Source organism: Podarcis tiliguerta, assembly GCF_965153285.1.
Source record: "Podarcis tiliguerta genome assembly, chromosome: 2".
Classification (NCBI taxonomy): domain Eukaryota; kingdom Metazoa; phylum Chordata; class Lepidosauria; order Squamata; family Lacertidae; genus Podarcis; species Podarcis tiliguerta.
In genome coordinates this window covers 33,452,143-33,474,304 of record NC_139535.1, presented here as the reverse complement: position 1 = coordinate 33,474,304, position 22,162 = coordinate 33,452,143, and the positions used below count along the sequence as shown (strand labels likewise).

The window sequence follows — 22,162 nt, the reverse complement described above, 5'->3', positions numbered from 1 at the left end:
TCCCTTTTAGGATGGGGCACGTAGAGAAACCATTGACTCCCTGCTAGTGAGGCTTACTGACCTGCCAGTAAAGCAAAAATTCGATCTTCTCCTGTTAGGCAAAGATCACAAGATGACCCAGATGGTCGCCAGATCCTGCGCACAGATCTGTAGGTGCAGACCATCCCCCGATTCAATATAGTTTGTTAAGAAAATTCCCAAACTCAAATCCACAGGCAGCTCTGGGTCATTTCTCTATAGTAGTCTATCTTAATGTTTTTATGAGTTTATATGCCTACCACATTTTTAAACTTAAAATCCATTGTTGTATATTGTTTTAAATGTTTGTTTTGCTTTTGGGATTGTAGTTCCATTTGTGTTTCACAAGCTGGTCTCTGACCGTAATAAATTTCATGTTCACATGTGTGTGTGTGTATATGTATATATGTTGTTGTTTAGTCATTTAGTCATGTCCAACTCTTCGTGATTCCATGGACCAGAGCAAGCCAGGCACTCCTGTCTTCCACTGCCTCCCGCAGCTTGGTCAAACTCATGTTAGTAGCTTCAAGAACACTGTCCAACCATCCTGTCCTCTGTCGTCCCCTTCTCCTTGTGCCCTCCATCTTTCCCAACATCAGGGTCTTTCTTTTCCAGGGAGTCTTCTCTTCTCATGAGGTGGCCAAAGTATTGGAGCCTCAGCTTCAGGATCTGTCCTGAAGGATCTGTCCTTTTCCATATATATATATATGGAAAAGACTGTGCTGGGGAAAAAAATGACTAATCTGACCTTCATTCCCGTATAGCTGATGTGTTGGAAGTCTTAGGTTCATGACCTGAAAATATCAGCCTCTCATTGACCATGATTACAAGTAATTAATGGTCTTATTAGTGATACTCTAAGTTGACTGCAGTGAAAAGAATGTGGAAATCAACAGCATGCACTGTGACTCAGACATTATGGTGGCAGTGGGATAAGTGAAAGAACAGTTATTCACCTGCAGTAAATAAAACTGGGTCAAGTAATTGTGCACAGAAGAAAACATAAGTGATTACTAATGGATCTTCTTCATTTTTGCAGGCCAGTTGTGACGAAAGAGCTAATTAGAGCAGATTCTAGGCTAGAAGTTACGCATGCACTCGTAATTTAATTACACCCAGTGATAGTTGCCTTTTCATTCATATCTTGCTATTTTAAAGTATCAATTCAGCAAACCCAGGGTCTGAGAAATCATTTTAAAAAGGAACCAGCCCAAATTCATCCATTTACAGAACAAACTAGTTCAGTTCCAAGACCCAGCCTTCAAAATGTTACAAGCTGTTCTGTTGAAGTATAGGATGCAAAAGTACACAGAAGTAATGTCTGAAAGAACAGGAATGCCAATTCCCCATAAGAGTGTTTCCATACTAGAAAAGGCTTACTGTGTTTAATTTATATCAGCCACACAGCTATTAAAGCCATAAGCCAACATTCACTTTGTTCATTCACTTTGTTCATGTACCTGCATGTCTCGCTACAAGTTGCTCTTGTTAGAAGAGAATCAATCACTTCAGAGGGAAGATACAGGAAATCCCTCACATTCCTTCCTTCTGATGGCTTAGCAACAGTGATTAAGTAACCAAGTGTCCTTTGCAACAGCTGCACCTCTGTATCTGCCTAATTCTAAGACTTGAATGCTGCCTTCACATTTTGTTTTCTAACTTTCTTTATGTATTTCATTAAATTTATACACTGCTTGATTGTAAAAAAAACCCCTCAAATCAAGAAAAAATTACAACCATACTTTCTTTATATATGTTTGTCTGATTGGCTTACTTTTTAAAAATGTCATACACCAAAAATTGTCTATTTAACCAAATCAGACTATAAGAGCTACAGAACACATTTTTACTGATTTTAATATATTAGCAGTGTGAGAATGTGTGACTCCACAGCTGTACCAGAGAAGAGTAATCCTAAAAATGTAGTGATTTTCTGGGTTGCATAAGAGCATAGTCACCATTTATTTCCTTGAATTATGTTTGTTTGTGGCAGTGGCACAGTGATGAAACATAACTAGTTGCTTTTTGTCTCATGCTGGTTAGACTTGAAACGTTGTGAAGAAAAAGTCCCTCAGACTTTGTCCTGGGACTTTCCATTGATCACCGGAGGCTGATGCATTGCAGTGTTGTATGTAATCAGTTCCTGAAGGGCTGTTACTGCAATACTTCAATCTTCTCCTTAGAAATGTTTACTCTAGTTCAGAGATGGTGAACCTGTGGCCCTCCAGATGTTGCTAGACTACAGCTCCCATCAGTCCCTGCCAGCATGATCAATGGTCAGAGATGACAAGAACTGAAGCCCAACAACATCTGCAGCATTACACAGTGGCGTTGCAAGGGGGCGGGGAGACAGTGCGCCCTGGGTGCCATGTCTGGAGGGGTAACAAGAAGGCACCCCATGGGGTGCTTGCCCTGGGCGCGGTGGCGCAAGCAGCCCTCGCGCCACTGCAGCCACATGTGGAGGATCCTCTATTCAAGGCTGCAGCTGCAAGCAGAGGATCCTGCCACCGTCCGTATGATGTTCGAGTGGCGCCGGCAGCAAACCACTACGTACAACGCATGCGTGGTGTAGCACACATGCGCTGTATGTAGCGACGCTGCACATGCACTGTACATAATGGTTTGCTGCCAGCACCGCCTGAGCACCATACAGACCGCGGTAGGATCTCTCCATCACCACTACAGCTGCAAGCAGAGGATCCCTCCACTGCCACTGCAGTCATGAGCAGAGGATCCTGCCACCGTCCGTACAGTGCTCGGGCGGCGGCGGCGGCAAACCGCTGTGTACAATGCATGCGTGGTGTCACATGCATGTGCTGTACGTAGCGACGCCACACATGCGCCCTACATAGCGACGTCACACATGCGTCGTACGTAGTGGTGCAACGCGTGTGCAACGGGCAGTTTGGCCCGCCCTGGGTGTTGGTTAGCCTTCGTTCACCCCGGCATCACAGACACCCCAGCCCTATTCTAGTTTATTGTGCCAACAGCATTAAGATACATTTGTGTCTGTGTAACACTGATATTTCGTAAAGTACCCCAACATAGGGGTACAAAATATCTTCTCTAAGGAAATGTAGATCTAATAAATACCGATGAACCTTTCCTCATCAAGCTGTAACCCTGCAAAACTTTCCCCGCTCTCCTGCTCAGTCTCTTTTAGTGTAATAAGAAGTGTATTCACAGTTAAGTTTAGCAAATCCATTTAGCCAGCTAAGAACTGACCTCTGGTCATGCTGCTTTAACTGCACACAACAAAAACATCAGCTGATGATCCCCAGAACCTTCCAATACATACAGCTGGACATAGTGTGGAATAGAGCCAGCTGCCTCTCTCCCAATCTCTTAAAGCAATATGCAGCATAACCTCAAAGGTAGCTTTGTTCTCCTTTCCTATCCTTCAGAATCTGCTAACGCAATCTCACAACCCTTCATAGCTTTGTTGTAACCTACTGCATTCAGTTAACAGCACTAAGGTGTATGAAATTATGAACGGTGAAAACATTTGGCTTCGATGGATGAATAAAGGAAGGCAGTTTGTTGCAACTAAACGACGGTAGGTCTCATAGTCCTGTGACTGTCTTGTGCTAGATCATGGGCTAAAAGTTAGGGAAGGGAAAACAGCATGGATGGGCAGAAGACACGGTCATTCTTTTGAAGAAGTGGGAACCTGTAACTAAATGTTACAGTGCATCCCCAGCCTCCAACAGGAGTGTTCCTACGTAGGGCTCCAACCAGTCTGGAACAGGGAGTCTTGCAGCACTTTTTAGCACTTGCACATGACCTTTGCTTTTTCTCCCTACCCACTTGAAATCTTCCCCTCCTGCGCAATAGGGCTGAGGATTGTGACCGAATGACAGCGATGAACCCAAGTTCTTTGTTTCTATATGGTGGGGGTGGCATAGTGCTTTTAAATTAATGCCACACATCTCCCTGGTTCTAATTGCTCACCTCAGGGTACTGTAAACTGTTATGACCACAATTCTTCCACATATAATGATATACATTTAACACATAATCTGAATGCCTTCAACCATACATGGCCAACAGCTATCCTCCAGTTTTAATTTAGGAAATCCAGGTATCTTTGCAGTTAGAAAATTTTGTACATATTCTAGGGGCATACCCTGCAAATGTCCTGATTTTCCAGGGACAGATCCAGAATTATGAAAGCCATCCCAGCTTCTGATTTGAGTGCAAAACGTTCCTATTTCCCCTGCCAGTGCTGCTGTCACCAAGCTTGGGAGCAGAATGAGCTCCCGAGCGGTGCTTGACCCGAGCGGTGGTGGCTGAGTAGGAGCATCCCATGGCCTCTGCTGCTGACCTCCTTCCTTGGGCGGCTCGTAGTGGCTGCTGGAGAACAGGCGAGGAGGAGGCCAGGTTGCCTCCACTGGGGCCCAGCCCCGGGTGAGGCGCTGGCTCTGAGGGGCAGGCAGAGGGTAGGGCAGCACTGGGTGGGAAGAAAGAAGGAACAGAGCAGAACGCAAGGAGTTCTGACTTAAAAAAAAAAAAATGCTTTGTGCATCTGCATCTAATCTTCCCCTTTTCTAATATTTATTTATTGGGGTGTGTTTTTTCTTTTTGTAAATCTACCAAAGAATAAAATAAATTTGGGATTAAGGGGTTTTCTCAGAATGGTGAAGGGTGTGTGTGCTGTGTTCTGTTGATGAAGTGGTAGTGGCACTCGCCATTCTTCTGACAGGAAATGCTCTGTGGGGGGGACACACAGAAATGGGGGGTTGAGCGTGTAAAGACAAAAGAGGTAATTATAATTTAACAGTTTTCATGTTATTCTATTTTATTAAAGCAACTAGAAAAAATATTATGATGGGGAGATCTCACACAGGTGAAGGGAAGCAGTGGGGAGGAGGGGAGGGTTAGGTTGAATTTGGGAAATAAAATAATATATGGGACAGCAAAGGATATAATAGATTCTTATAGAATAGTAATATATTGTAACCAGAATAGAAGTTCAAAAGGGGAAGTAAATGTAGTTTTTAGTATTTTCATTATTGTAATAGTTATTATTTCTTATCGGTAGAATGCAATGTTAATTTAGGCTTCTTTGTTTTGCTGTCTGTATAATTTTCTTAAGCCAATAAAAAATATAAAAAATAAAAAGAAATGGGGGGTTGAGGAGGATCATCTGGGGGAAGTGAGAAATGTCCCTCTTTTCATCTGAGAAATGTTGGAGGATATGCTGCTGTTCCTGCTCGCCAACCCCACCTATGCCTTCGTCCTTTCCCTCCACCTAACCAAATCATCCCCCTTTACACCTCATCCACGCCCTCAACATATGCCACCTTGCTGCACACACATTTGATGGAGGCAGGAGGCGCTCCCCCTCCGTTAAACAGTTCGCCTGGGCCTGCCTGTTATTCCTCATGTTGCAGTTGCCGTGGCCTCCTATTGGCCATGCAAATGGCAGAATGTGATGACACCTACATTTTTATGTATATAGTAAGACATACACACATGCATATGTAAATACAGCAAATCAAATTGGTTTAGACTACAATCCTATACCACTTATCTAGGAGCAAGCCCCAGTGAACTCAATGGGATTTGCTTCTGAGTTGACATGCATAGGATTATTCTTTAAATCTGCTATATTTAAACAGCATGGAGAAGAAGGGGAAAACTTCTGATTCTTAAGAATGGGAGTCTAATTTTAGCCAGGTCCATTGTGAGGTAAGTGTGTGCATGACTCAGAAATGATTGTGTGATGTTACATAACCCACTGTATGTGTTGTATTTCTTAAGCACACACTGCTAGAAAGGAAGATGGTGTTTTCGCATCCTCTTCCTTGCCCATAAGTATGCTGGAACGTTCATTTCAAGAAAGACCCTTTATGCCAGTCAAAATGTATTAAAAGAAAAAAATAATTAAAAATAGCAGTGGGTTAGTTATGTAATGTGATTAATTGCAGTAGTAGGGTGGAAAAAACCACCATAGGTCTTAAACATTCACATGCAAAGTCATGTGTAGGAGTGAGAGAAGAGGTTGAAATGCACAAATTATCTGTTTCATTACATACATTTCACGGGACATTGATTTATTCCTTGTATAATTTAATCAGCATATGGAGAAATTAGATAAGTCTATGTGATGCTAAAGCAAGCAGGAGAAACTAGTTCAAGACACAGAAGCAAATAAAATCCATGGAACTTTGAAACTCAAGGCACTTTCTAAATGTTATAAAGTCCCTTTGCAGATGCCAGTAGCAAAATAACCTGCCTGCTCATCTTGTGCATCCAGAGCTGAAGGTGTGGAATGTTTAACAGCGCTGTGCCCAATTTTGTTATCCAGCAGTCTTGCAGAAGAAGGTTACATCCTGGAAGCTTTACCAGGGCACATGGCAATGATAGCTTTTATCAATACGTCAATACTTCTGACAGTGCTTCTTGTCACTATGACATCCTTGCATGACTTGTGGTGTGAGTGCTGTGCCACAACTCATTATTATTATTACTTTGTTCTGTAGCTGTAACTAGCCATACCATACTAGCCAGTGTGGTGTAGTGGTTGAGAGCGGTAGTCTCGTAATCTGGGGAACCGGGTTCGCGTCTCCGCTCCTCCACATGTAGCTGCTGGGTGACCTTGGGCCAGTCACACTTCTTTGAAGTCTCTCAGCCCCACTCACCTCACAGAGTGTTTGTTGTGAGGGAGGAAGGGAAAGGAGAATGTTAGCCGCTTTGAGACTCCTAAGGGAGTGAAAGGCGGGATATCAAATCCAAACTCTTCTTCTTCTTCTTCTTCTTCTTCTTCTTCATAAACCATTACTTGCCAAGCACTAGCTGCTAGAATCAGACCATAAAAAAGGTGCAGCAAAGTGTGTCAAGCTCAAGGGTAAATTTATAGAGATATCATTAAAGCTTCCCCTCAGCTACTTCTCTACAGAGCAGTTGCAGTTTCATAAATAATAGTGGTCTAATGAGACTTTGGTGAGATATTTTTCTTCCAATATTTTTCTAGTCTATGCTCAGCAAGGGTTATAGTTTAATTAAAGGATGTCAGAAGAAAAGGAAGCTGCCCCTGAGATAATCACTGCCTGTTGTTAGATAAGTACTGAGGTGAAGACAAGCAAAAAGGGCTATCATGAAAACGATAAATTATGGAGGAGAGGGGATGGCTGATGGTTCAAAAATACAACTGACTTTTTCCCTTTTAATTTATAAAGGATGCACCAGCACGGCTCTCTGAGTTGCCCTGTGCAGATGGTCTCCAAGTGGGAACGATCAGCTCCATGCTGCTCTTGGGAAGGATGTTTACCTTTCAAACAAATGCCTCTAACACTCATTTCAACACTGACGAATCTGTTACTCTTGCACAAGCTTTGAATACTGGTATCCTTTCCTTGTGGTATGACTTTTAATATTCTGATCAAGGTCTTAAAATGTTGTAAATTACCAAATGAGTCCATGTACATTTAATTATGAAAGGTCAACCAGTAACTAAATTTGCATGTGACATCTATTTGCATGCTAAATTTTGAATACAAAATTTGGGTTTCAGAATTTTAATGACCATAAATGTTCAAGTAAAAGGGAAGATAGAAGTGAAATAAAAATGTATGCAAGACTGATAGCACCTTTATTATTCCTCCTCTGAGTTAAGCCTGTACACAAATTACCAAATCTCTCTCTCTCTTTACTGAAGCACTGTCAAGACATTTGAGTTGTAATTAAGCAGATATAGGATAAGGTTAATTCAAAATATCACCTATATTTAGTGGACAATTTATTTTATTGGTTTCAGGGATGTCAACACATAAAAAGGACTCTAAATATGTGCAGTTTCACAGCTTTGGTGTCTGAACTACCAACTCCAAGCCTAGCCTACCCCACAGAACCGTAGTGAAGATTAAAAGGGAGAGAAGACACTGTACACAGCCTCTGGGAGGAAAAATGAGACACAAATAAACAACAACAACCAGCCATCTAACCACGTGCAGTCCCCTTCCCATTTTGCCAATCTTGATAAACAAAAAAGTAGCACTGTGTTGAAGTACAGTCTATATGAATTTTTAACTTGTTACAACTATAAAGTGTTTGATGCTTTTATGATTGTATTTGCTGAGTCATTTTTTTATTTTTGTTTTATACTTCCTGTATAACAATAACTATAAATAACAGCCCAGTGATGGCAATCAGGTCAGTGGTGGCTGTGTGAGAGACATGAAAAATGGTGGTTGTGGCAACTTTCAAAGTCACAATTTCTTTTCAGTAGGAAGGAGGCCTCATTTACTTCTGAGTAAAACAATTGCCAGCCAATTGTTTTTTATACTGTAAAGGCAGCACACTTGGGGAATAAATGAAATAATGTGTACATGGAGGACTCTCATCTGTCCAGTGTCAAGCTAGGAGCAAAACAAACAGCTTCTCCTATTTTTTCTGCTGCTCTAGAGGCCCCCCCTCCAGATGCTTTGATGCCTGCTGATGCTTTGGAAAGTTGCCTCCACATTTTGCTTCCTAACTTTCTTTGTACTGCCAATTTATTTACTTTCTTTTAAAATGAAAACTAAGAGCCTGGGCCCCAATCAATATATACCCGCTGAACAAGCCTTGTGAGCAGCCCTGATTTGTTATATTATTAGCTGCCCAAGTTAGGTTAGGTCAAGTTAGAAATCTAAGCTAGTGTGCAATAAAATCTTGGCAATGTTTCTGTGGACTCTGTCATACGGGTGGGGCAGTTTGTCCTATTTTTCCTAGTGTTGTATGGATTCATGAGCAAATACATTAATAAGTGTTGGTTATAGTTAGTTACAGTGCTTTTTTGCTAAAAAATGTTTAGGGGTACTCTCATTTTCCTACTCATTTAAAATACTGCCCCTCAATGAGGCCAAACTTAGATTCACAAAATGTTTAGGGGTATGCGTACCCCTGTGTCCCCCCAGAAAAAGCACTGGTTAGTTACAAGGCTCGCTGCTATTTCAGTTTCCTCTCAGTCATTCCCACTTCTTTCCTCAGTTAATTTCCATCTTACCAAGAAAACTTGACTAGGCAGGAAGTATATTATATAAACTGAGATGTGATCAGAAACATTGACACCAGTGATCCTGCAAAATATACATTGAAATTTATTGGTAGTTTAGGCTAACAGTGAATTTCTCTTAATCTTACCTCACAAAATATTTATTTCCAATAGAACATCCTGGTTCAGTAGTCTGTGACTTAAGTATAATACTTCAAATATTTTCTGGCTCCTCTTAGCTGAAACACCAAATATACTTTTTCCTTAGTGCACTGAACAAATTATCTTTAGAATATACTGCTGCCAGGGCAACACTCAATGCAAATCTATTGCTACATATCTTTGGTTGCAATTGTAGTCACCAGCACAAAATGATAAAATAATGAGCACTGTATGTTTTTCCTCCCCCAATAACCTTTTCCCAAAGGGGACAGGCTCCAAGCTGAAAGACCGAGTGCTTTATCGTGAGGGAGCCAGATTACTGCTGAGAAAAACAGTGTGAGGTGACTATAAATAACACACGTTTTGCAGCCAGCCAGAGCCACATTGTGGCTATTAATCTTTCTGTCAAACGGCCATCATTTGCCACCATGAAATTCAGACTATGTCTCCAATTACCCCCCTCCCATGGAAGAGTTGTCCCCCAGAGGGTTTTACATAAATATCTACTGGCAGGAGTGGGGGAGGAATCACTGCCGACAAGGAGATGTTTGCTTTTTCACATTTCTTTTTTCTGTGTCCTAATATTTTTTTAAAAACACACCCCAATCAGTTAAGTAAAGGAAGCATTATTTGGCTTACTATGAGATACAGTCTGACAGTGCATCAGTTTGCAGGTATATGGGTCGAGATGCACGTGCGTTGTGTGTGTGTCTTTGTCACATGGACATTCATCATTGCCTCAGGAACCTAAGAGTGGCCTTGTTGCATCAGACCAGATATGCCTCTAATCTACTTTCTGTTTCCAACAGTAACCAGCCAGATGCCCTTAGCCAGGCACAGGCAAACGCGGCCATCCAGATGTTTTGGGACTACAACTCCCATGATCCCTAGCTAACAGGACCAGTGGACAGGGATGATGGGGATTGTAGTCCCAAAACATGTAGAGGGCTGAATTTGCCTATGCCTGCCCTTAGCTATTAGCAAGGAGTTAAATTTGCCCGGTGGTGGGAAAAGGAGGACAGGGCTCTTGCATTTTCAACAGTTGCACAAAAGAGGGGTTTTCAGCCAGTGTTGCTTGTGTGAGAGGGATTAGGGAAAGGCCATCGTCTTCATGCTCCGCTTTTGCCAAGAAGCCAGATTCAAAAGAGGATGTTGCTCCTGTACTATCGGGAAGAATTTCAGCAGGTGCAATCTGCACATCCCTTGTATTCTGGAGTTGAGATGTGTATATCCAAACTTCAGGTTCCATATGTTCTTATATACCAACAAAATTAATCATTAAGGGTAGCCCAAGGAGGAGGCACGGACTATCGAAACGCATTCTGTGAAGATTCAAGGCATCCTTGTTTAGGCTGCTAGAACCTTCTTCCAGTACAAATTACAAGTCATATTTTATTATGACTTTTGTTTGCCTGCTTGTTTAATTGGCTCAGACTGTTGTAAATTGCATGATCTTGTTCCTTCAGCTTGTAAGCCACCTTCTGGGCAGCAATACAGAAAGGCGGTATACCGTACAAATTGAAAGTGAAATGAAAGCAGCGTCGCACCTGTCATTACTATTATTCATAATAATGATAACGATTAAAAAAATGGTTTGCCTTGACAACCCTACCACACATTGTAACATATGCGAGGCACGGGTTGAAATTCTACGACGTGGGGGGAAGGGGGGAGCTCCGTCCCGACCCTTAACGGGTGTAAACGTCTTTATATATATTTTTATTGCCAACAGGAGACAAGGCAGAGATACGCAGCGGCCGGTGGGCGGGGTGTTGAGAAGAGCGAGCGAGGGAGAAGGGAGCGCGGCTTCTCATTGGCTCCGCGTCGCTCGCAGGAGTCCTCGGGCCAGCAGCCCCTCCCTTAACCGTACCTCCCGTGCGCTCTCCTCCTCCCTGCGGCCGTTGGTGCCGCCCGCCAGCATGTGGAGCCGCGTGAGGGGGGCGGGGCCGCGGCGCGCGAGCCCACGAGGAGGAGAACGTGCTCGGGGCGTGCCCAGGGCGCGCTCCCCCGCCCCCTTGGCCTGGCTGGCCTCAGCCAGCCTAGCCTAGCAACGGCCTCGAGGGCTGAGGCGGTTGCATGACCGCCTCGTGCTTCCTCCTCCTAAACCCCCGTCCAGGTCCCGCCCTCACTCGGGTGCTCTTTCTGTGTGTGTTGTATGTGGCCGCGGTCGAAGCTTTGCTGCTCACGGGGCAAGGCGGGGTCCTTGTGGGGCTGACGCGGGCTCCCGAGAAGGGCGCGGGGAGGGAGAGGCTGCCTCGGCGGCTGCGGGCGCCTACTGTCGCCTTTCCTTTAAGGGCCAAAGCTGCACGTTAGGACGGTGCGGAAAACCCGCGTGGCGTTCCTCACTGTGTAAAGTCTGTGCTTGCGCTCGCCTGACAAATCTGCCTCATGGCCTTTTCCTCGTCAAACTGATCTCCCCACCTCCAGTCTCCGGTGTTGTGTTCCCTGGCTGAGGGGGAAAACGAAGGCACCTCGTTCTTTTTCTTCCTTTCTTCCATCCCCTCGCCGATAGAAACCGGGGCAGGAAAACGCTTCATGAAAACGATGTGCCAAATTTGGGGGGGGGTGGGGGGAGGCACTGCGCACCGGCTTTATTTTAAGCTGCTTCCAACCCCCGCCCCCGGTAGGTCCATTTTTCCTGTACTATATTCCAAGGAAGCACTGGTCCCTGTTTGTGTTTTGCAGACGCTGCTCTGAATTCATTCGTTTTACAAACGTGGTTGTGTCAGCACGCGCTCTTGCCACGCTGGCCCTTTGCGCCGTCTCGCTTGAAGGTTGTTGCTCCACGTTTTCCCCTCCGAATTTCTGCGGGTGCCTTATTGACCTGATCTCCCTCCCATGCGTGTCTGGCTGCCGGGCCTGTCTGTGTCTCCCCGGGTTTGGCGCACCCTGTGGCGGTTCTTTCCAGAGCCCTTTCCCTTTTTCTTTCCCAGGGTTTCCAGCTCCCTTTTCGCCCACAGCCGAATTGGCGCTGTCTCGCCTGTCATCCTTTCCAGACCGCGCAGGGAATTTTCCAAGCCTGTACTTCCTTTCTTTTCCTTTTCTTTTTCTTTTTTTTTTTTGAGGGGGGCGGTGCTATTTTTACCGAAAGATAGGTGCCGGAACTCACCATGAACACCTCCTTTGTTCTCTTATAATGGCAGCATGAAAAATAACAGCATGGGCGGGGGACCCAGTTTATGCAAAGAAGTCAACTGCAACTCTTATCTGGACAGAGATAGCCTTGCAACAGTTATCCATACCCAGATGGATTACTGTAATGCATTGTCGTGCATGGAATGCACCTTTTGAAAATGGTCTGTAAACTTCAGCTTGTGCAAAAAACACTTAGTGATATGATCACATCATGCTGGTACTTTGCTATTAGCACTGGCTTCCAGTTTATTGTTGGGACCAATTCAAAGTGGTATTTTTTTAACCTAGTACAGGTACCAGGTTACCTGAAGGATTACATATCCTTCCACATACACCTACTTCAACCCCCAAATCTTCACAGAATGCCTCTGCCAAACGAAGTGTGCTGAGTAGCTTGTAGAACCCAGCAGTCATGGAATGCACTTCCTGGAGAGGTGGGAACCTATGCTCTGGATGTTGTGTTTGTTTGTTTGTTTGTGTCCTATTGAATATATTTTCTCAGGCCTTTTAACTTTAACATTTTTTATGGCTTCATGAGATTTTGGGATAAGAGATTTTGTTAAAACGGTTTGTAGTCAACCAATCTTTGCTCAGAGTAGACCCATTGAAATGAATGGCCATGGCTAATGGCCCGTCCTTTTATTGACAGCCACCTAGAGAAAAAATTGTTATTGTCATTTTTGTATTGTATTGGATGGCAATACAAATACAGCAAATGAACAACTATTATGCAGAACAATACTCTCTAAACATATAGGTTCCATTTGGCTATCATGGTAAGACTTGCTCTCTATTCATTTCTTTAATCCTATTTAAAGTAATATGTGCCTGCAGCCATCACCTGTTGCTTTTGTCTTCTAGTCAAATTTTATTAGATAACTTTTAGTAAAATCTTGCGAGGAGTTCTAGTGTTAAGGGTTATAGAGGGGGGAAAGCCTATCTTCCTCTATACCATGCATCATTTTATAAACCTTTATTGTGTTCCTCTGCCCTTAGTAATATTTAAAACACATAAACTGACCCCCTTCAACTTTCCTTGTAGGGAAGGTACTTCAATCCCTTCATATTTCTTAGTTGCTTCTTTTCTTGCTGTACAGTGCTCTTTTTGAGATGGGTCAACTACATACACTATTCCAGAAGTGATTGCAACATAGAAGTATTATGATACTAGCAATTTTATTTTCAGTCTTTTGTCTTAAAATCCCTAGCATGGAATTTGCCACCTTTATTGCCACAGAACATGTGAATTGGCATTTTCATTGAGATATCATGAGAAAAATATCACTTCATGGCCAGTTCAAAGCACATCAGTCTATATGTGAATGCAAGGCTTTCTTGTTTTTGCTGCAAAAGACTAATACAGCTATTCCTCTGGAAATTGATAGGATAATTTATAAAATGTTGCCTCAAAGTGCATCAATTTATACTTGTATTGGACGTCATTTGCCATTTTGTTGCCCATTCATCCAGTTTGGAGAGGTATTTTCTGGAATTTTTTACTGTCCGAGGAATAAATGGGACAGGTGGTGGGTAGATTTGGGGGATTCTCTGGTACTGAATGGGGTACCTGTGCCCCTAAAGGACCAGGCGTGCAGCCTGGGAGTCATTTTGAACCTACAGCTGTCCATGGGCGTACAGATCAATTCTGTTTCAAGGGCAACTGTAGACCCTACCTGCTTGTGCCCTGTTTTGTCAGAGTGGTACATGCTCTGGTTATCTCCCATTTGGTCTACTGCAATGCGTTCTACCTTTGAAGATGACTTGGAAACTACAACTAATGCAGAATGTGGCTACCAGACCGGTGATTGGGAATAGCTGCTGGGACCATATAAAACCTAAAGACCTACATTGGCTTCCAAAACATTTAGAAGCACAATTCAAAGTGTTGGTGCTGACCTTTAAAGCCCTAAATGGCTTTGGCCCTGTATACCTGAAGGAGTGTTTCCACCCCCATTGTTCAGCCTAGACACTGAGCTTCAGCTCTGAGGGCCTTCTGATGGTTCCCTCATTGCAAGAAGTGAGTTATGGGATCCAGGCAGAGGGTCTTCTCAGTAGTGGTGCCTGCCGTGCGGTATGTTCTCCCATCAGATGTCAAAAGACATAAACAACCCTGTATAGGGAAGTTTTTAGTGTTTGATGTCTTACTGTGTTTGATGTTTTAATTTGTTGGAAGCTGCCCAGAGTGGTGGGGCAACCTGGTAGGATGGGTGGCATATAAATAATAAAGTATTACTATTACTTACAAAATTGTGTGTTTAAAAGTAGGTTAATTAATAGTTAAATTTAGAACAAGAAAAAGAAGCAGGTTTTTATTATTGAATTATAGTCTTACTGGAGTTTGATATGTTTGAGGCTTTAAAAATATGTTTATAAAGAACACATCTAGCTGTTAAACAAAGAAGAACAGCATTTAATTGACCCAAAGTCAGAGACGTTACCTCATTATCATGAGGTTAGTTATAATTGGCCTTGACTGAGAAACCAGGATGTGGCAAATAACACATTAGTTTGAGGGTGGGCTTCATTTTGATAGGCACTGTTCTTATGAGGCATGCATTCTTATGAGGTGGCCAGACATGGTATTTTTGTCCCATGTTAATGGCCTATCCAGTTAGCTTTACTGAGCTGACTTAGCTTGCTAGCATAATCTCCAGGGGGTTTCTGTTGTTTGGCAAAATTTAATCAAACCTTGATTAATTCAAACTTTTACTAAATTATGGGGAATTATATGATACCCAATGAGAATTCTGTTTTGAGCTTTTTATTGAAGACTCTATTAGAACAAAAAAATAAAGATAGGTATTGCCTTTTGTATAATGGGATCAGCAATCCCTTTGGCTCCTGTGAGAGCATCCAGGGACCATAGGAAGCATCAGATCTCCCTCTCTGAAAGTGGAGCGAGTGTCACTGGAGAGCTCAGAGATTGAGATCTGTGTCAGATTCCCTTTTTCCAGTCCTAGACCTACCACCATTGGAATGGTAAAGCTGAAGAAGGGATAGCTGGAGGTGGGTTAGAGGTGTGCCAAAGAAGAACTGTGTGTAAGCCTTGGATCCAACACCTTCCAAGAACTCAAAACTCAGAGAGGGAACTGTGGCAGCCCTGGTGTTGGTATAGTCCAGTCCCATTTATTTCCCTCCCATTGAAGGGGAAAAAACAGAAAAGGATGTAGGAGTGCATAAGCAATTCTCCACCCTTATTTCCTCCATGTCACCTAAGGCCTGACACAGTGCTGGATATGGCTGATGCCCTGCCATCAGCCTCCATCTCCTGCCTTAGGATTGCACACTTAGGGGATTTTAAATTCCTTGAAGACCAGCTCAAATTTTTTTTGGGATGCACTCATAAGCAGTGCTTAATTGGAACGAGCTTCATTGACTGCATTTGGGCGTACCACAGCGTAGATATGGTTCGAATCATGTCATAAGAGGGAAATAAAATGCATGCCAAATGCATTTCTGGATTGCACTATACATTATTTGTGCAAAACATAGAATGGACAAGCTTAAACAATCTAACTCATAGGAGTGTAAGAGAAAATGTAACTCCTCTGTTGTACATCTAATTAGATTTATGTCTACTTTGCTGGGCATATGAAGTATTTTTAAAATCTGTGAATTGACATTTAGCTGCTTAAATTATAATATATGAAGTTGCAAACAAGAAATGCCTCATGCACACAATCTGTGAATAAAAGAAGTGATGTATGGAGCTACTGGGTGGAAATCACCTGATGAGTCCCCGTCAACAGCGGTGTCAGGAGCTGGAGTCAGGAGTAGGTCAGCAATGAAAAGACACTGGTGTCAGTGAAGTTAACTCTTTAGTCAAAGAAACCAAAACAGTGCAGGCCTAGTGATCAGAGCAACTCTTCCCAGAAGGTCTTGCCACAATGAGTCATTTGCAAGGACTGAAGGTCCCCGCCTTCCCCAGTTCCTTCCCCAGCAGCAGAAGGCTCTGTCACCTTGTCTTTCATTGCTTTGGCCTCTTCAATTCTCTGCATGTTCTGGGAGACCAGTGAGGAGGGAAGTGGTCACAGCAGGATGGGGAGCCTCCCTGGATTCTTCCGCAGCCTGCTTCATCTTTGTCTCCTGCCCCCACCCTCTCCTGCCTCTAAGTCTGTCATGACCTGTCCTCTGCTGCAGCCTCTTCTGCACACTAAACCCTGTTGCCTCATCTTCCGACACCACCTCCTCCCAGTCTTCTCCCTTTGCATCCAGCCAAATCCTGCACAAGGACTTCCACTAGGGCAGTGGGGTTTCCCCCTCTCTTTACCCTGTGCCACCCCAAATTGATACGGGGGGAGATCGGATAGGAGAATCCTCAGAACATTGTGCTGGGGGAGGGGGATGATTCCATCAGGCAAGCCGATCTCATAGAATTGTAGAGTTGGAAGGGATTCCAATGGCCATCTTGTCTAATGCCGTACAATGCAGGAATCTCAATTACAGCACCCATGACAGGTGGCCATCCAACCTCTGCTTAAAAACCACCAACCAACCAATGTATGTATGTATGTATGTATGTATGTTTTCACTGATGGAGCAATCAGAGGAGTGTGATGTTGAATTCCTCCCACTTTCTTTTTAGAACAAACACATTCTCAAAATAATCATTGCAAGTAGGACTAGTGAATTACTAATTTTCTAAAAACAAGTGGGCAGTGGAATTGGGCTGGCAGAACCTTTGAAATATTCTTAAGTACAATATTCAGCTAGAGACTGTGGGTGTGGACCATGTTTTGATAATTTTGTATGCACCTCTGGTTTTCTGTCTAGATTGGCAATACAAAGACATCCACAAATCAATTCACCAGCTCACAAGAACATCTGCTTCCAACTCTGGTGAACAGAACACTCAAGACCATATAGATCCCTGCTCCAGAGGTTTCATTTCCACTGCGTTTTTTAACAGGTAAGAAACAGCAGGAGACTTTTATGAGTAACAACAGAGAATGTTTCTTACCTTTTCCTTATCTCACATTAATGAGAGATAACCTGCCCCTCAAGCTCTCTGTTCATGCCTGAGGACTTGAGGGGGCAGTGGTACGTAGCTGACTAGTATGCTGAGCCAACATTTTGAGATCCTGGGATATACAGATACCTGAAAGTTTCCCTTCAGTGGAGGGTGCAAGAGTGATTTTAATCAGGGCAGAACAACAGTAAATAGCATCAAATAAAAAAGCAGATCACTAAAATATAGAGAGAAACAATTAAACATTTAAAAAAAGCCAAGAATTATATATATATATGTATGTATTTATGTGTGTGTGTGTGTGTGTGTGCGTGCATCAGTCATATAAAAAGATCACTGGAAAAGTATCCAAGCAATGATGGGATATCAATAAAGAAGGAGCTGGTCTAATATCCCTGGGTGAAGAGTTCCATGTAGTGGACTCCACAGCAGATAAGTTGCACTCATAAGGACCACCCTTCCACTGTATCTCAGGAGGCAAAACGATGTGCAAAAGGCCTCACTAGATGACCTCAGATGGTAGACGAATTCATTTGGGTATGGTGTGATATGATCCTTGGACTAGACACCCAAGTTGTAGTCTCTACAAGTAGCTGTATTGTTGCATGCCACCCCAATATAAAAGCAGTGCAGTATTCCAGGTGCTTACCCTGGGTCCATGTTTCCTTTTGGAATGAGGCACAGTGAAGATTGTGGTTTTCTTAGGATATATGGTTTATTTACACACTTAGGATATATGGTTTATTTACACACATATGCAATCTGAGCCTATGATGGAGGGTTTCACAGCACCAGCACCCCAAGAGGGCCTTGCTTTCCCCATAGCTACACCCTTAGATTCAAACAGAAATCAAACATTGCTTGACTCTCTGGCTTCCCAGCTTGATGCTTTGCTTCTAGCTCACATCACACAACTCTCTGCTCTCAACTCTGCCTTTGTTCTTCTAACCACCAGCGAGTTGAGAGAGGGGACCCCACTTATTTCCCATCTTGCACAGAGCCCCTTTCTTTGTTCCCTTAATGACCCATGACCTCACCAGGAAGCTAGCTTGGCTACTCCAAGAATTAGAAGGTGGCTCGGGCATTTAGCCTAACCCCCACAAAACTCATAACACAATTATCTGTGTTGAACAAAGGCATTATGGGAAAAGAAGCCCAAGCACTACTTCTAACATTCACAGGAGCAAATTGACTAGGTAAGGCATGCGCATAAGGAAGTTCATATTCCTTTTTGCTCCTCGTGTAGAAGAGTTTGAATATTAGGCTTTATTGAAACATGACAAGAGGAATAAAGCAAAAGCAGCTTATACTATAAATGGGAAAAATCCGTTTGCATCAATCAGTCTAGTAGCTGAATTACAGTAATCAAGCTAGAGTCCTTCAGATGTTTTGACCTACATCATTGTCCCAGACTCCCAGTGGCTGTGCTGACTGGGATCGGTGGGAACTGTATTAAAAAATGTCTGAAGGGCACAAGGTGGGCATAGGTTGCATAATAATTTCAAAACTTTCCAGGTTGCCTGGCTGATGCTTTGAGGTTTTAGCATGATAACCATGTCAAGGACTCAAAACTATTACAGATTAGGGTCACTATTGTATATTCTGTGTACATGTTTATTATTATGAGAAAATAATAAAGTTTAGAGCAGATAACAAGTATTTCTCATAAACACATTTGAGTACATCTCCTGACCACTGAAAAGCACATAGGTAGCATTAGATTACATTTCTAAAACTCTGTTGACATTTACTTTTTCTGTTCTTTTATTTCACTTGCTGTGCACTTCGTGCTTAGTGTCTAGGGCTAGTAGCCTGGAAGGCTACAGGGGCATGTGGTCAATCATTTGTGTGAATTGATGAGACGGTATTTGTTACCATAGATTTAACTAGTCTTATTCAGACATGACATGCAGATTTCCCTTTTGATAGAGGATAACAGTCATTTTGAGAAACACCCACCCACAAAAGCCACAGACATGATGCCTGACTCAAATCTTTACCCACTGCTTTGCAATGCAAAACTGGTGGAGTTTTTGGTACTTTCTGATTAAAGCAAAAGTATTTTACAGGGGTTTTCCAGCATCTTAGATGGTTGCTCAAAAACAAATCAGCTGAGGCTAGTGGAGGGGGACGGAGACATTTTTTTTGCTTATCTTTGACGCTCATTCAAAACAAAAAATAAATCAACCCCAAAAGAAATTGAGTGTGGTAAAACATGGCAATACCACTCCAGGTGTAGGAGAACAAATCATACTGCAAGGGTTTTAGTGGAAGAAGCAGCTAAGGTGGGCTTTTTGATCAGCATCCACTCTTACAAGCTCTGGCACCCATGCTAATGCTATTGCACAGGATTTCCCAACCTGCTGTTTTCCAGATATTTTAGACTACAGCTTCCATCTGTCCCAGCCAGTTTTGGAGTTGCAGTCCAAAACATCTGGAAAGCACCAGTTTGGGGAAGGTTGTTATAGAGGCATAGGAATCACTTTGGAACTTGTAGCATTTGGACACAGCATACCAAAATATTGAAAGCCTTCTACTTGAAAACACCCAAAGCACAAAAGGCATGATATATTGGTTTTGAGGAAGCCTTTATCTCTTATAGTGCAGGTAGCCATACTCTGGGAAAGGAAAAGGACTGTTTCTAGGTGGTCACTGTTGTGTGTTGATAAAGTGAATTGATAGTATACTAGTGAGGTATTTCACAAAAGGAGAACATGAATGTGCTTATTCATATACACAAACCAATGGTGAAAGATGGTGGCTGAGAACTTTCAGAAGTAACATATACTGGAGTATTCTTTCCATCTTTCAACAAATCCTGTGTATTCAGACGTAAGTCACTCTGGGTTCAGTGGGACTTACTCTGAAGTAAGAGCATAGGACTGCAACATTAGCAACTTAAATAGAAATGAAGAAGTTTGGTTCAGTTAATATTGCACTCGGTTGTTGAAGAGTTATAGAAGTTGTGCATGGCAAGATATGGCGGTTTATGCAACTATATTAGACACAGGAACCCAGTCCATATAAATTTTTGGAGCTTTAGAGAACAATAAGGCAGGAATCTGTTTGACCCATATCACTTTAATCCCCTTTTATCCAGTGAGACAAGAATTTTCAGTATTGAAAGTAATGAATTGATGCCACTAATTTAAAAAACCCTTTTATTGTATGAGGTTCCCCCACCCCCATGCTTTAGGTGTAAAGGAATGGGAGTGGAAAGGAATTCCCCCCAGATCAGATGTGTCAGCAATTCTTTTTCCTGTAGTGAGTACAATAGGTGTGAGGCATCTGCGTATGTAACTACATATTTTCCTAGCACATTTTACCTTTGTTGCTCATATTTTCTGCTTTGGCACACAGTCTTCTGTTAGGGGCAACATACCTAGAGAACCGTGCTGCCTCAGTAGAGGGGATCAGGTCCCTACATTATAGTGTACTTTATTAAAAGCCACCCTCACCACAAAATCATCCTTGCTTGTTGGTTACTTGAAGATGATGGCCAATTTATTATTTGCATATGTCCAAGAGCTGTTGCAGACCAACAATGGATGGATATTTTATATCAGCTCAAAAACATTGCTTTTCAACGTCCTATCAAGGCAGATCACAGATTCAGCTGCAAGTATAATATGGAAGATGAAAAATGATATACTTGAGAGGCAGTGTTATGTAGTGGTTAGAGCTGGACTAGAACTAGGGAGACCCACATTTACGTTCCCATCTTAGCCAGGAAGCTCACTGAGGAGGTCATTCTCTCTTAGCTCAACTTAAAGCAGGCAAGGGGAAAGAATTATTTATGCTCTTTCAAGCTTCTTGGTGGAAAAGCAGGATATACAGTGGTACCTCAGGTTAAGTACTTAATTCGTTCTGTAGGTCCGTTCTTAACCTGAAACTGTTCTTAACCAGAAGCACCACCTTAGCTAATGGGGCCTCCTGCTGCTGCCGTGCCGCCGGAGCATGATTTCTGTTCTCATCCTGAAGCAAAGTTCTTGACCCGAGGTAATATTTCTGGGTTAGCGGAGTCTGTAACCTGAAGCGTATGTAACCTGAAGCGTATGTAACCCGGGGAACCACTGTACATGGAACAGCTTAATAACTTAACAAATTGGGACAACGGCTGCCAAAAGGCATTCTGTCTTTCATACACCTTATTACTTCTGTGCAGCCCCTGATTTACTTTTGGGGCTTTAACTCCCACCTGCAAAGGGGGCCATAAATGCAATTTCAATGTAAGCTTGTTCTTTTGTGAGTGCAGCAGAGGGCCCAATCCATATACTGTGCACTTGGCCCCAGTAGTACTCCTGAGGTCACCTAAGCGATCGCCTCGCCACATATATCTCTGCCCAGCAACTGCGTTCCTGATAAGGGGAAATGAAGAGAGTACAGTGGTACCTCTGGTTACATACGCTTCAGGTTGCACTAAATTCTTCCAGCCATCTGAAATTAATTACCAACTAGAATTAGGCACCAAGAGTCAGGATGTTTAGACACCCATATTTTTTATTAAGAAGCTTTTTGCGAGATGTGACCCATTCTTTTGTGAACTATTAACTATGTCTGTAGGAAAGGTTTTATTGTTTTTAGAATTTGTAGGAAGCCTTGGCATAGGAGTTGGGCGTGTATCTGAGGCATGACAGGGTCTGTTCAGGGGTGGATCCATAGCAAAACTTAGGTTTACGCAGATGGCCCCCAAATGCTGCGGGAAGCCCACTAGCCCTGCACTACTGACTCTTTGGACAGAGACTTCCCTCCAGACCCCTCTAATGTGGTACCCTGTTATCACTGTCACAGGGATGAATGTATGAAAGACTATAGGATTCTACCCAAGGCCTAAACTGCCAAAGTTGTGACTACTGCTATGGGGAAGGCGAAACCTGCAGAACAGGGAAGAATCCTTCCCAGCC

At 43.0% G+C, this 22,162-nt stretch overlaps 2 long non-coding RNA genes across 3 annotated transcripts in view; one reads left to right on the top strand and one right to left on the bottom strand.

Annotated features, from left to right (window-relative positions):
• The first annotated feature begins 2,973 nt into the window (after positions 1 to 2,973).
• Positions 2,974 to 22,162, top strand: part of LOC310671023 — a 41,746-nt gene continuing 22,557 nt past the window's right edge. Inside the window, exons 1-3 of one of the 2 annotated variants that reach the window (XR_014507678.1) lie at positions 2,974 to 3,574; positions 7,778 to 9,495; positions 17,063 to 17,198. This is a non-coding gene — a long non-coding RNA (uncharacterized lncRNA). Of the gene's footprint in view, positions 3,575 to 7,777; positions 9,496 to 11,141; positions 13,066 to 17,062; positions 17,199 to 22,162 lie in introns of those variants that run through there. The other variant, XR_014507679.1, reaches the window with a different exon arrangement.
• Positions 9,078 to 10,968, bottom strand: LOC310671089. Its single transcript, XR_014507769.1, has 2 exons — positions 10,767 to 10,968; positions 9,078 to 9,231 (listed from the first exon to the last, which is right to left on the bottom strand). It is a non-coding gene; the product is annotated as an uncharacterized lncRNA (long non-coding RNA).